Genomic DNA, 13732 nt, shown 5'->3' on the forward strand with positions numbered 1-13732 from the left:
GTTGTTCTTCTTCTGCACAGCTAAGCTGGAAGTGGCATTTGCAGCGCGCAATAGTGCAGAGTTATCTCAAAGAAAGAGGCCACGGTGTTTCTGTATCTCTATTATGTTGGTGCGGCGTCGGAACTTTTAAATATCTTGATATATCTCGAGAACTACGCATCTGATCAAAAAATATCATAGAACATAAAAAGTAGGAAACTTAATTCTCTACAAAAAAGGTCTCTTAACATTTTCCCATAGCTGGCATCGTTTCCGAGATATTTGCAGATTTATCTCAAGGGAAGGGGCCTGACGGACATATTTCGAGATATTTCTTCTTCTTGTTGTTCTTCTTCTGCACAGCTAAGCTGGAAGTGGCATTTGCAGGTCGCAATAGTGCAGAGTTATCTCAAAGAAAGGGGCCACTGTGTTTCTGTACCTCTATTATGTTGGTGCAGCTTCGAAACTTTTAAATATCTTGATATATCTCGAGAACTACGCATCTGATCAAAAAATATCATAGAAGATAAAAAGTAGGAAACTTAATTCTCTACAAAAAAGGTCTCTTAACATTTTGCCATAGCTCGCTTCGTTTCCGAGATATTTGCAGATTTATCTCAAGGGAAGGGTCCTGACGGACATATTTCGAGATATTTCTTCTTCTTGTTGTTCTTCTTCTGCACAGCTAAACTGGAAGTGGCATTTCCAGCTCGCAACAGTGCAGAGTTATCCCAAAGAAAGGGGCCACGGTGTTTCTGTATCTCTATTATGTTGGTGCGGCTTCGGAACTTTTAAATATCTCGATATATCTCGAAAACTACGCTTCTGATCAAAAAATATGATAGAACATAAATTGTAGGAAACATAATTCTCTACAAAAAAGGTCTCTTAACATTTTGCCATAGCTCGCTTCGTTTCCGAGATATTTTCAGATTTATCTCAACGGAAGGGGCCTAACGGACATATTTCGAGATATTTCTTCTTCTTGTTGTTCTTCTTCTGCACAGCTAAGCTGGAAGTGGCATTTGCAGCTCGCAATAGTGCAGAGTTATCTCAAAGAAAGGGGCCACGGTGTTTCTGTATCTCTATTATGTTGGTGCGGCTTCGGAACTTTTAAATATCTTGATATATCTCGAGAACTACGCATCTGATCAAAAAATATCATAGAACATAAAAAGTAGGAAACTTAATTCTCTACAAAAAAGGGCTCTTAACATTTTGCCATAGCTCGCTTCTTTTCCGAGATATTTTCAGATTTATCTCAAGGGAAGGGGCCTAACGGACATATTTCGAGATATTTCTTCTTCTTGTTGTTCTTCTTCTGCACAGCTAAGCTGGAAGTGGCATTTGCAGCGCGCAATAGTGCAGAGTTATCTCAAAGAAAGAGGCCACGGTGTTTCTGTATCTCTATTATGTTGGTGCGGCTTCGGAACTTTTAAATATCTTGATATATCTCGAGAACTACGCATCTGATCAAAAAATATCATAGAACATAAAAAGTAGGAAGCTTAATTGTCTACAAAAAAGGTCTCTTAACATTTTCCCATAGCTGGCATCGTTTCCGAGATATTTGCAGATTTATCTCAAGGGAAGGGGCCTGACGGACATATTCCGAGATATTTCTTCTTCTTGTTGTTCCTCTTCTGCACAGCTAAGCTGGAAGTGGCATTTGCAGCGCGCAATAGTGCAGAGTTATCTCAAAGAAAGAGGCCACGGTGTTTCTGTATCTCTATTATGTTGGTGCGGCTTCGGAACTTTTCAATATCTTGATATATCTCGAGAACTACGCATCTGATCAAAAAATATCATAGAACATAAAAAGTAGGAAGCTTAATTCTCTACAAAAAAGGTCTCTTAACATTTTGCCATAGCTCGCTTCGTTTCCGAGATATTTGCAGATTTATCTCAAGGGAAGGGGCCTGACGGACATATTTCGAGATATTTCTTCTTCTTGTTGTTCTTCTTCTGCACAGCTAAGCTGGAAGTGGCATTTGCGGCTCGCACTAGTGCAGAGTTATCTCAAAGAAAGGGGCCACGGTGTTTCTGTATCTCTATTATGTTGGTGCGGCTTCGGAACTTTTAAATATCTCGATATATCTCGAAAACTACGCTTCTGATCAAAAAATATCATAGAAGGTAAATTGTAGGAAACATAATTCTCTACAAAAAAGGTCTCTTAACATTTTGCCATAGCTCGCTTCGTTTCCGAGATATTTGCAGATTTATCTCAAGGGAAGGGGACTGACGGACATATTTCGAGATATTTCTTCTTCTTGTTGTTCTTTTTCTGCACAGCTAAGCTCGAAGTGGCATTTGCAGCTCGCAATAGTGCAGAGTTATCTCAAAGAAAGAGGCCACGGTGTTTCTGTACCTCCATTATGTTGGTGCAGCTTCGGAACTTTTAAATATCTTGATATATCTCGAGAACTACGCATCTGATCAAAAAATATCATAGAACATAAAAAGTAGGAAACTTAATTCTCTACAAAAAAGGGCTCTTAACATTTTGCCATAGCTCGCTTCTTTTCCGAGATATTTTCAGATTTATCTCAAGGGAAGGGGCCTAACGGACATATTTCGAGATATTTCTTCTTCTTGTTGTTCTTCTTCTGCACAGCTAAGCTGGAAGTGGCATTTGCAGCGCGCAATAGTGCAGAGTTATCTCAAAGAAAGAGGCCACGGTGTTTCTGTATCTCTATTATGTTGGTGCGGCTTCGGAACTTTTAAATATCTTGATATATCTCGAGAACTACGCATCTGATCAAAAAATATCATACAACATAAATTGTAGGAAACATAATTCTCTACAAAAAAGGTCTCTTAACATTTTCCCATAGCTCGCTTCGTTTCCGAGATATTTGCAGATTTAACTCAAGGGAAGGGGCCTGACGGACATATTCCGAGATATTTCTTCTTCTTGTTGTTCCTCTTCTGCACAGCTAAGCTGGAAGTGGCATTTGCAGCGCGCAATAGTGCAGAGTTATCTCAAAGAAAGAGGCCACGGTGTTTCTGTATCTCTATTATGTTGGTGCGGCTTCGGAACTTTTAAATATCTTGATATATCTCGAGAACTACGCATCTGATCAAAAAATACCATAGAACATAAAAAGTAGGAAACTTAATTCTCTACAAAAAAGGTCTCTTAACATTTTGCCATAGCTCGCTTCGTTTCCGAGATATTTGCAGATTTATCTCAAGGGAAGGGGCCTGACAGACATATTTCGAGATATTTCTTCTTCTTGTTGTTCTTCTTCTGCACAGCTAAGCTGGAAGTGGCATTTGCAGCGCGCAATAGTGCAGAGTTATCTCAAAGAAAGAGGCCACGGTGTTTCTGTATCTCTATTATGTTGGTGCGGCTTCGGAACTTTTCAATATCTTGATATATCTCGAGAACTACGCTTCTGATCAAAAAATATCATAGAAGGTAAATTGTAGGAAACATAATTCTCTACAAAAAAGGTCTCTTAACATTTTGCCATAGCTCGCTTCGTTTCCGAGATATTTGCAGATTTATCTCAAGGGAAGGGGACTGACGGACATATTTCGAGATATTTCTTCTTCTTGTTGTTCTTTTTCTGCACAGCTAAGCTCGAAGTGGCATTTGCAGCTCGCAATAGTGCAGAGTTATCTCAAAGAAAGAGGCCACGGTGTTTCTGTACCTCCATTATGTTGGTGCAGCTTCGGAACTTTTAAATATCTTGATATATCTCGAGAACTACGCATCTGATCAAAAAATATCATAGAACATAAAAAGTAGGAAACTTAATTCTCTACAAAAAAGGGCTCTTAACATTTTGCCATAGCTCGCTTCTTTTCCGAGATATTTTCAGATTTATCTCAAGGGAAGGGGCCTAACGGACATATTTCGAGATATTTCTTCTTCTTGTTGTTCTTCTTCTGCACAGCTAAGCTGGAAGTGGCATTTGCAGCGCGCAATAGTGCAGAGTTATCTCAAAGAAAGAGGCCACGGTGTTTCTGTATCTCTATTATGTTGGTGCGGCTTCGGAACTTTTAAATATCTTGATATATCTCGAGAACTACGCATCTGATCAAAAAATATCATACAACATAAATTGTAGGAAACATAATTCTCTACAAAAAAGGTCTCTTAACATTTTCCCATAGCTCGCTTCGTTTCCGAGATATTTGCAGATTTAACTCAAGGGAAGGGGCCTGACGGACATATTCCGAGATATTTCTTCTTCTTGTTGTTCCTCTTCTGCACAGCTAAGCTGGAAGTGGCATTTGCAGCGCGCAATAGTGCAGAGTTATCTCAAAGAAAGAGGCCACGGTGTTTCTGTATCTCTATTATGTTGGTGCGGCTTCGGAACTTTTAAATATCTTGATATATCTCGAGAACTACGCATCTGATCAAAAAATACCATAGAACATAAAAAGTAGGAAACTTAATTCTCTACAAAAAAGGTCTCTTAACATTTTGCCATAGCTCGCTTCGTTTCCGAGATATTTGCAGATTTATCTCAAGGGAAGGGGCCTGACAGACATATTTCGAGATATTTCTTCTTCTTGTTGTTCTTCTTCTGCACAGCTAAGCTGGAAGTGGCATTTGCAGCGCGCAATAGTGCAGAGTTATCTCAAAGAAAGAGGCCACGGTGTTTCTGTATCTCTATTATGTTGGTGCGGCTTCGGAACTTTTCAATATCTTGATATATCTCGAGAACTACGCATCTGATCAAAAAATATCATACAACATAAACAGTAGGAAACTTAATTCTCTACAAAAAAGGTCTCTAAACATTTTGCCATAGCTCGCTTCGTTTCCGAGATATTTGCAGATTTATCTCAAGGGAAGGGGCCTGACGGACATGTTTCGAGATATTTCTTCTTCTTGTTGTTCTTCTTCTGCACAGCTAAACTGGAAGTGGCATTTCCAGCTCGCAACAGTGCAGAGTTATCCCAAAGAAAGGGGCCACGGTGTTTCTGTATCTCTATTATGTTGGTGCGGCTTCGGAACTTTTAAATATCTCGATATATCTCGAAAACTACGCTTCTGATCAAAAAATATCATAGAAGGTAAATTGTAGGAAACATAATTCTCTACAAAAAAGGTCTCTTAACATTTTGCCATAGCTCGCTTCGTTTCCGAGATATTTGCAGATTTATCTCAAGGGAAGGGGTCTGACGGACATATTTCGAGATATTTCTTCTTCTTGTTGTTCTTCTTCTGCACAGCTAAGCTGGAAGTGGCATTTGCAGCTCGCAATAGTGCAGAGTTATCTCAAAGAAAGGGGCTACGGTGTTTCTGTATCTCTATTATGTTGGTGCGGCTTCGGAACTTTTAAATATCTCGATATATCTCGAAAACTACGCTTCTGATCAAAAAATATGATGGAACATAAATTGTAGGAAACATAATTCTCTACAAAAATGGTCTCTTAACATTTTGCCATAGCTCGCTTCGTTTCCGAGATATTTGCAGATTTATCTCAAGGGAAGGGGCCTGACGGACATATTTCGAGATATTTCTTCTTCTTGTTGTTCTTCTTCTGCACAGCTAAGCTGGAAGTGGCATTTGCGGCTCGCACTAGTGCAGAGTTATCTCAAAGAAAGGGGCCACGGTGTTTCTGTATCTCTATTATGTTGGTGCGGCTTCGGAACTTTTAAATATCTCGATATATCTCGAAAACTACGCTTCTGATCAAAAAATATCATAGAAGGTAAATTGTAGGAAACATAATTCTCTACAAAAAAGGTCTCTTAACATTTTGCCATAGCTCGCTTCGTTTCCGAGATATTTGCAGATTTATCTCAAGGGAAGGGGTCTGACGGACATATTTCGAGATATTTCTTCTTCTTGTTGTTCTTCTTCTGCACAGCTAAGCTCGAAGTGGCATTTGCAGCTCGCAATAGTGCAGAGTTATCTCAAAGAAAGAGGCCACGGTGTTTCTGTACCTCTATTATGTTGGTGCAGCTTCGGAACTTTTAAATATCTTGATATATCTCGAGAACTACGCATCTGATCAAAAAATATCATAGAAGATAAAAAGTAGGAAACTTAATTCTCTACAAAAAAGATCTCTTAACATTTTGCCATAGCTCGCTTCGTTTCCGAGATATTTGCAGATTTATCTCAAGGGAAGGGTCCTGACGGACATATTTCGAGATATTTCTTCTTCTTGTTGTTCTTCTTCTGCACAGCTAAACTGGAAGTGGCATTTCCAGCTCGCAACAGTGCAGAGTTATCCCAAAGAAAGGGGCCACGGTGTTTCTGTATCTCTATTATGTTGGTGCGGCTTCGGAACTTTTAAATATCTCGATATATCTCGAAAACTACGCTTCTGATCAAAAAATATGATAGAACATAAATTGTAGGAAACATAATTCTGTACAAAAAAGGTCTCTTAACATTTTGCCATAGCTCGCTTCGTTTCCGAGATATTTTCAGATTTATCTCAAGGGAAGGGGCCTAACGGACATATTTCGAGATATTTCTTGTTCTTGTTGTTCTTCTTCTGCACAGCTAAGCTGGAAGTGGCATTTGCAGCTCGCAATAGTGCAGATTTATCTCAAAGAAAGGGGCCACGGTGTTTCTGTATCTCTATTATGTTGGTGCGGCTTCGGAACTTTTAAATATCTCGATATATCTCGAAAACTACGCTTCTGATCAAAAAATATCATAGAAGGTAAATTGTAGGAAACATAATTCTCTACAAAAAAGGTCTCTTAACATTTTGCCATAGCTCGCTTCGTTTCCGAGATATTTGCAGATTTATCTCAAGGGAAGGGGTCTGACGGACATATTTCGAGATATTTCTTCTTCTTGTTGTTCTTCTTCTGCACAGCTAAGCTCGAAGTGGCATTTGCAGCTCGCAATAGTGCAGAGTTATCGCAAAGAAAGAGGCCACGGTGTTTCTGTACCTCTATTATGTTGGTGCAGCTTCGGAACTTTTAAATATCTTGATATATCTCGAGAACTACGCATCTGATCAAAAAATATCATAGAAGATAAAAAGTAGGAAACTTAATTCTCTACAAAAAAGGTCTCTTAACATTTTGCCATAGCTCGCTTCGTTTCCGAGATATTTGCAGATTTATCTCAAGGGAAGGGTCCTGACGGACATATTTCGAGATATTTCTTCTTCTTGTTGTTCTTCTTCTGCACAGCTAAACTGGAAGTGGCATTTCCAGCTCGCAACAGTGCAGAGTTATCCCAAAGAAAGGGGCCATGGTGTTTCTGTATCTCTATTATGTTGGTGCGGCTTCGGAACTTTTAAATATCTCGATATATCTCGAAAACTACGCTTCTGATCAAAAAATATGATAGAACATAAATTGTAGGAAACATAATTCTCTACAAAAATGGTCTCTTAACATTTTGCCATAGCTCGCTTCGTTTCCGAGATATTTTCAGATTTATCTCAAGGGAAGGGGCCTAACGGACATATTTCGAGATATTTCTTCTTCTTGTTGTTCTTCTTCTGCACAGCTAAGCTGGAAGTGGCATTTGCAGCTCGCAATAGTGCAGAGTTATCTCAAAGAAAGGGGCCACGGTGTTTCTGTATCTCTATTATGTTGGTGCGGCTTCGGAACTTTTAAATATCTCGATATATCTCGAAAACTACGCTTCTGATCAAAAAATATGATAGAACATGAATTGTAGGAAACATAATTCTCTACAAAAATGGTCTCTTAACATTTTGCCATAGCTCGCTTCGTTTCCGAGATATTTTCAGATTTATCTCAAGGGAAGGGGCCTAACGGACATATTTCGAGATATTTCTTCTTCTTGTTGTTCTTCTTCTGCACAGCTAAGCTGGAAGTGGCATTTGCAGCTCGCAATAGTGCAGAGTTATCTCAAAGAAAGGGGCCACGGTGTTTCTGTATCTCTATTATGTTGGTGCGGCTTCGGAACTTTTAAATATCTCGATATATCTCGAAAACTACGCTTCTGATCAAAAAATATCATACTACATAAAAAGTAGGAAACTTAATTCTCTACAAGAAAGGTCTCTAAACATTTTGCCATAGCTCGCTTCGTTTCCGAGATATTTGCAGATTTATCTCAAGGGAAGGGGCCTGACGGACATATTTCGAGATATTTCTTCTTCTTGTTGTTCTTCTTCTGCACAGCTACGCTGGAAGTGGCATTTGCGGCTCGCACTAGTGCAGAGTTATCTCAAAGAAAGGGGCCACGGTGTTTCTGTATCTCTATTATGTTGGTGCGGCTTCGGAACTTTTAAATATCTCGATATATCTCGAAAACTACGCTTCTGATCAAAAAATATCATAGAAGGTAAATTGTAGGAAACATAATTCTCTACAAAAAAGGTCTCTTAACATTTTCCCATAGCTGGCATCGTTTCCGAGATATTTGCAGATTTATCTCAAGGGAAGGGGCCTGACGGACATATTTCGAGATATTTCTTCTTCTTGTTGTTCTTCTTCTGCACAGCTAAGCTGGAAGTGGCATTTGCAGGTCGCAATAGTGCAGAGTTATCTCAAAGAAAGGGGCCACTGTGTTTCTGTACCTCTATTATGTTGGTGCAGCTTCGGAACTTTTAAATATCTTGATATATCTCGAGAACTACGCATCTGATGAAAAAATATCATAGAAGATAAAAAGTAGGAAACTTAATTCTCTACAAAAAAGGTCTCTTAACATTTTGCCATAGCTCGCTTCGTTTCCGAGATATTTGCAGATTTATCTCAAGGGAAGGGTCCTGACGGACATATTTCGAGATATTTCTTCTTCTTGTTGTTCTTCTTCTGCACAGCTAAACTGGAAGTGGCATTTCCAGCTCGCAACAGTGCAGAGTTATCCCAAAGAAAGGGGCCACGGTGTTTCTGTATCTCTATTATGTTGGTGCGGCTTCGGAACTTTTAAATATCTCGATATATCTCGAAAACTACGCTTCTGATCAAAAAATATGATAGAACATAAATTGTAGGAAACATAATTCTCTACAAAAAAGGTCTCTTAACATTTTGCCATAGCTCGCTTCGTTTCCGAGATATTCTCAGATTTATCTCAACGGAAGGGGCCTAACGGACATATTTCGAGATATTTCTTCTTCTTGTTGTTCTTCTTCTGCACAGCTAGGCTGGAAGTGGCATTTGCAGCTCGCAATAGTGCAGAGTTATCTCAAAGAAAGGGGCCACGGTGTTTCTGTATCTCTATTATGTTGGTGCGGCTTCGGAACTTTTAAATATCTTGATATATCTCGAGAACTACGCATCTGATCAAAAAATATCATAGAACATAAAAAGTAGGAAACTTAATTCTCTACAAAAAAGGGCTCTTAACATTTTGCCATAGCTCGCTTCTTTTCCGAGATATTTTCAGATTTATCTCAAGGGAAGGGGCCTAACGGACATATTTCGAGATATTTCTTCTTCTTGTTGTTCTTCTTCTGCACAGCTAAGCTGGAAGTGGCATTTGCAGCGCGCAATAGTGCAGAGTTATCTCAAAGAAAGAGGCCACGGTGTTTCTGTATCTCTATTATGTTGGTGCGGCTTCGGAACTTTTAAATATCTTGATATATCTCGAGAACTACGCATCTGATCAAAAAATATCATAGAACATAAAAAGTAGGAAGCTTAATTGTCTACAGAAAAGGTCTCTTAACATTTTCCCATAGCTGGCATCGTTTCCGAGATATTTGCAGATTTATCTCAAGGGAAGGGGCCTAACGGACATATTTCGAGATGTTTCTTCTTCTTGTTGTTCTTCTTCTGCACAGCTAAGCTGGAAGTGGCATTTGCAGCTCGCAATAGTGCAGAGTTATCGCAAAGAAAGGGGCCACGGTGTTTCTGTATCTCTATTATGTTGGTGCGGCTTCGGAACTTTTGAATATCTTGATATATCTCGAAAACTACGCTTCTGATCAAAAAATATCATACAACATAAATTGTAGGAAACATAATTCTCTACAAAAAAGGTCTCTTAACATTTTCCCATAGCTCGCTTCGTTTCCGAGATATTTGCAGATTTAACTCAAGGGAAGGGGCCTGACGGACATATTCCGAGATATTTCTTCTTCTTGTTGTTCCTCTTCTGCACAGCTAAGCTGGAAGTGGCATTTGCAGGTCGCAATAGTGCAGAGTTATCTCAAAGAAAGGGGCCACTGTGTTTCTGTACCTCTATTATGTTGGTGCAGCTCCGGAACTTTTAAATATCTTGATATATCTCGAGAACTACGCATCTGATCAAAAAATATCATAGAAGATAAAAAGTAGGAAACTTAATTCTCTACAAAAAAGATCTCTTAACATTTTGCCATAGCTCGCTTCGTTTCCGAGATATTTGCAGATTTATCTCAAGGGAAGGGTCCTGACGGACATATTTCGAGATATTTCTTCTTCTTGTTGTTCTTCTTCTGCACAGCTAAACTGGAAGTGGCATTTCCAGCTCGCAACAGTGCAGAGTTATCCCAAAGAAAGGGGCCACGGTGTTTCTGTATCTCTATTATGTTGGTGCGGCTTCGGAACTTTTAAATATCTCGATATATCTCGAAAACTACGCTTCTGATCAAAAAATATCATACTACATAAAAAGTAGGAAACTTAATTCTCTACAAGAAAGGTCTCTAAACATTTTGCCATAGCTCGCTTCGTTTCCGAGATATTTGCAGATTTATCTCAAGGGAAGGGGCCTGACGGACATATTTCGAGATATTTCTTCTTCTTGTTGTTCTTCTTCTGCACAGCTAAGCTGGAAGTGGCATTTGCGGCTCGCACTAGTGCAGAGTTATCTCAAAGAAAGGGGCCACGGTGTTTCTGTATCTCTATTATGTTGGTGCGGCTTCGGAACTTTTAAATATCTCGATATATCTCGAAAACTACGCTTCTGATCAAAAAATATCATAGAAGGTAAATTGTAGGAAACATAATTCTCTACAAAAAAGGTCTCTTAACATTTTCCCATAGCTGGCATCGTTTCCGAGATATTTGCAGATTTATCTCAAGGGAAGGGGCCTGACGGACATATTTCGAGATATTTCTTCTTCTTGTTGTTCTTCTTCTGCACAGCTAAGCTGGAAGTGGCATTTGCAGGTCGCAATAGTGCAGAGTTATCTCAAAGAAAGGGGCCACTGTGTTTCTGTACCTCTATTATGTTGGTGCAGCTTCGGAACTTTTAAATATCTTGATATATCTCGAGAACTACGCATCTGATGAAAAAATATCATAGAAGATAAAAAGTAGGAAACTTAATTCTCTACAAAAAAGGTCTCTTAACATTTTGCCATAGCTCGCTTCGTTTCCGAGATATTTGCAGATTTATCTCAAGGGAAGGGTCCTGACGGACATATTTCGAGATATTTCTTCTTCTTGTTGTTCTTCTTCTGCACAGCTAAACTGGAAGTGGCATTTCCAGCTCGCAACAGTGCAGAGTTATCCCAAAGAAAGGGGCCACGGTGTTTCTGTATCTCTATTATGTTGGTGCGGCTTCGGAACTTTTAAATATCTCGATATATCTCGAAAACTACGCTTCTGATCAAAAAATATGATAGAACATAAATTGTAGGAAACATAATTCTCTACAAAAAAGGTCTTTTAACATTTTGCCATAGCTCGCTTCGTTTCCGAGATATTTTCAGATTTATCTCAACGGAAGGGGCCTAACGGACATATTTCGAGATATTTCTTCTTCTTGTTGTTCTTCTTCTGCACAGCTAGGCTGGAAGTGGCATTTGCAGCTCGCAATAGTGCAGAGTTATCTCAAAGAAAGGGGCCACGGTGTTTCTGTATCTCTATTATGTTGGTGCGGCTTCGGAACTTTTAAATATCTTGATATATCTCGAGAACTACGCATCTGATCAAAAAATATCATAGAACATAAAAAGTAGGAAACTTAATTCTCTACAAAAAAGGGCTCTTAACATTTTGCCATAGCTCGCTTCTTTTCCGAGATATTTTCAGATTTATCTCAAGGGAAGGGGCCTAACGGACATATTTCGAGATATTTCTTCTTCTTGTTGTTCTTCTTCTGCACAGCTAAGCTGGAAGTGGCATTTGCAGCGCGCAATAGTGCAGAGTTATCTCAAAGAAAGAGGCCACGGTGTTTCTGTATCTCTATTATGTTGGTGCGGCTTCGGAACTTTTAAATATCTTGATATATCTCGAGAACTACGCATCTGATCAAAAAATATCATAGAACATAAAAAGTAGGAAGCTTAATTGTCTACAAAAAAGGTCTCTTAACATTTTCCCATAGCTGGCATCGTTTCCGAGATATTTGCAGATTTATCTCAAGGGAAGGGGCCTAACGGACATATTTCGAGATGTTTCTTCTTCTTGTTGTTCTTCTTCTGCACAGCTAAGCTGGAAGTGGCATTTGCAGCTCGCAATAGTGCAGAGTTATCGCAAAGAAAGGGGCCACGGTGTTTCTGTATCTCTATTATGTTGGTGCGGCTTCGGAACTTTTGAATATCTTGATATATCTCGAAAACTACGCTTCTGATCAAAAAATATCATACAACATAAATTGTAGGAAACATAATTCTCTACAAAAAAGGTCTCTTAACATTTTCCCATAGCTCGCTTCGTTTCCGAGATATTTGCAGATTTAACTCAAGGGAAGGGGCCTGACGGACATATTCCGAGATATTTCTTCTTCTTGTTGTTACTCTTCTGCACAGCTAAGCTGGAAGTGGCATTTGCAGGTCGCAATAGTGCAGAGTTATCTCAAAGAAAGGGGCCACGGTGTTTCTGTATCTCTATTATGTTGGTGCGGCTTCGGAACTTTTAAATATCTCGATATATCTCGAAAACTACGCTTCTGATCAAAAAATATGATAGAACATAAATTGTAGGAAACATAATTCTCTACAAAAATGGTCTCTTAACATTTTGCCATAGCTCGCTTCGTTTCCGAGATATTTTCAGATTTATCTCAAGGGAAGGGGCCTAACGGACATATTTCGAGATATTTCTTCTTCTTGTTGTTCTTCTTCTGCACAGCTAAGCTGGAAGTGGCATTTGCAGCTCGCAATAGTGCAGAGTTATCTCAAAGAAAGGGGCCACGGTGTTTCTGTATCTCTATTATGTTGGTGCGGCTTCGGAACTTTTAAATATCTCGATATATCTCGAAAACTACGCTTCTGATCAAAAAATATCATACTACATAAAAAGTAGGAAACTTAATTCTCTACAAGAAAGGTCTCTAAACATTTTGCCATAGCTCGCTTCGTTTCCGAGATATTTGCAGATTTATCTCAAGGGAAGGGGCCTGACGGACATATTTCGAGATATTTCTTCTTCTTGTTGTTCTTCTTCTGCACAGCTAAGCTGGAAGTGGCATTTGCGGCTCGCACTAGTGCAGAGTTATCTCAAAGAAAGGGGCCACGGTGTTTCTGTATCTCTATTATGTTGGTGCGGCTTCGGAACTTTTAAATATCTCGATATATCTCGAAAACTACGCTTCTGATCAAAAAATATCATAGAAGGTAAATTGTAGGAAACATAATTCTCTACAAAAAAGGTCTCTTAACATTTTCCCATAGCTGGCATCGTTTCCGAGATATTTGCAGATTTATCTCAAGGGAAGGGGCCTGACGGACATATTTCGAGATATTTCTTCTTCTTGTTGTTCTTCTTCTGCACAGCTAAGCTGGAAGTGGCATTTGCAGGTCGCAATAGTGCAGAGTTATCTCAAAGAAAGGGGCCACTGTGTTTCTGTACCTCTATTATGTTGGTGCAGCTTCGGAACTTTTAAATATCTTGATATATCTCGAGAACTACGCATCTGATGAAAAAATATCATAGAAGATAAAAAGTAGGAAACTTAATTCTC

This window comes from Osmia lignaria, unplaced genomic scaffold, assembly GCF_051020975.1.
Source record: "Osmia lignaria lignaria isolate PbOS001 unplaced genomic scaffold, iyOsmLign1 scaffold0001, whole genome shotgun sequence".
Taxonomy (NCBI): Eukaryota; Metazoa; Arthropoda; class Insecta; order Hymenoptera; family Megachilidae; genus Osmia; species Osmia lignaria.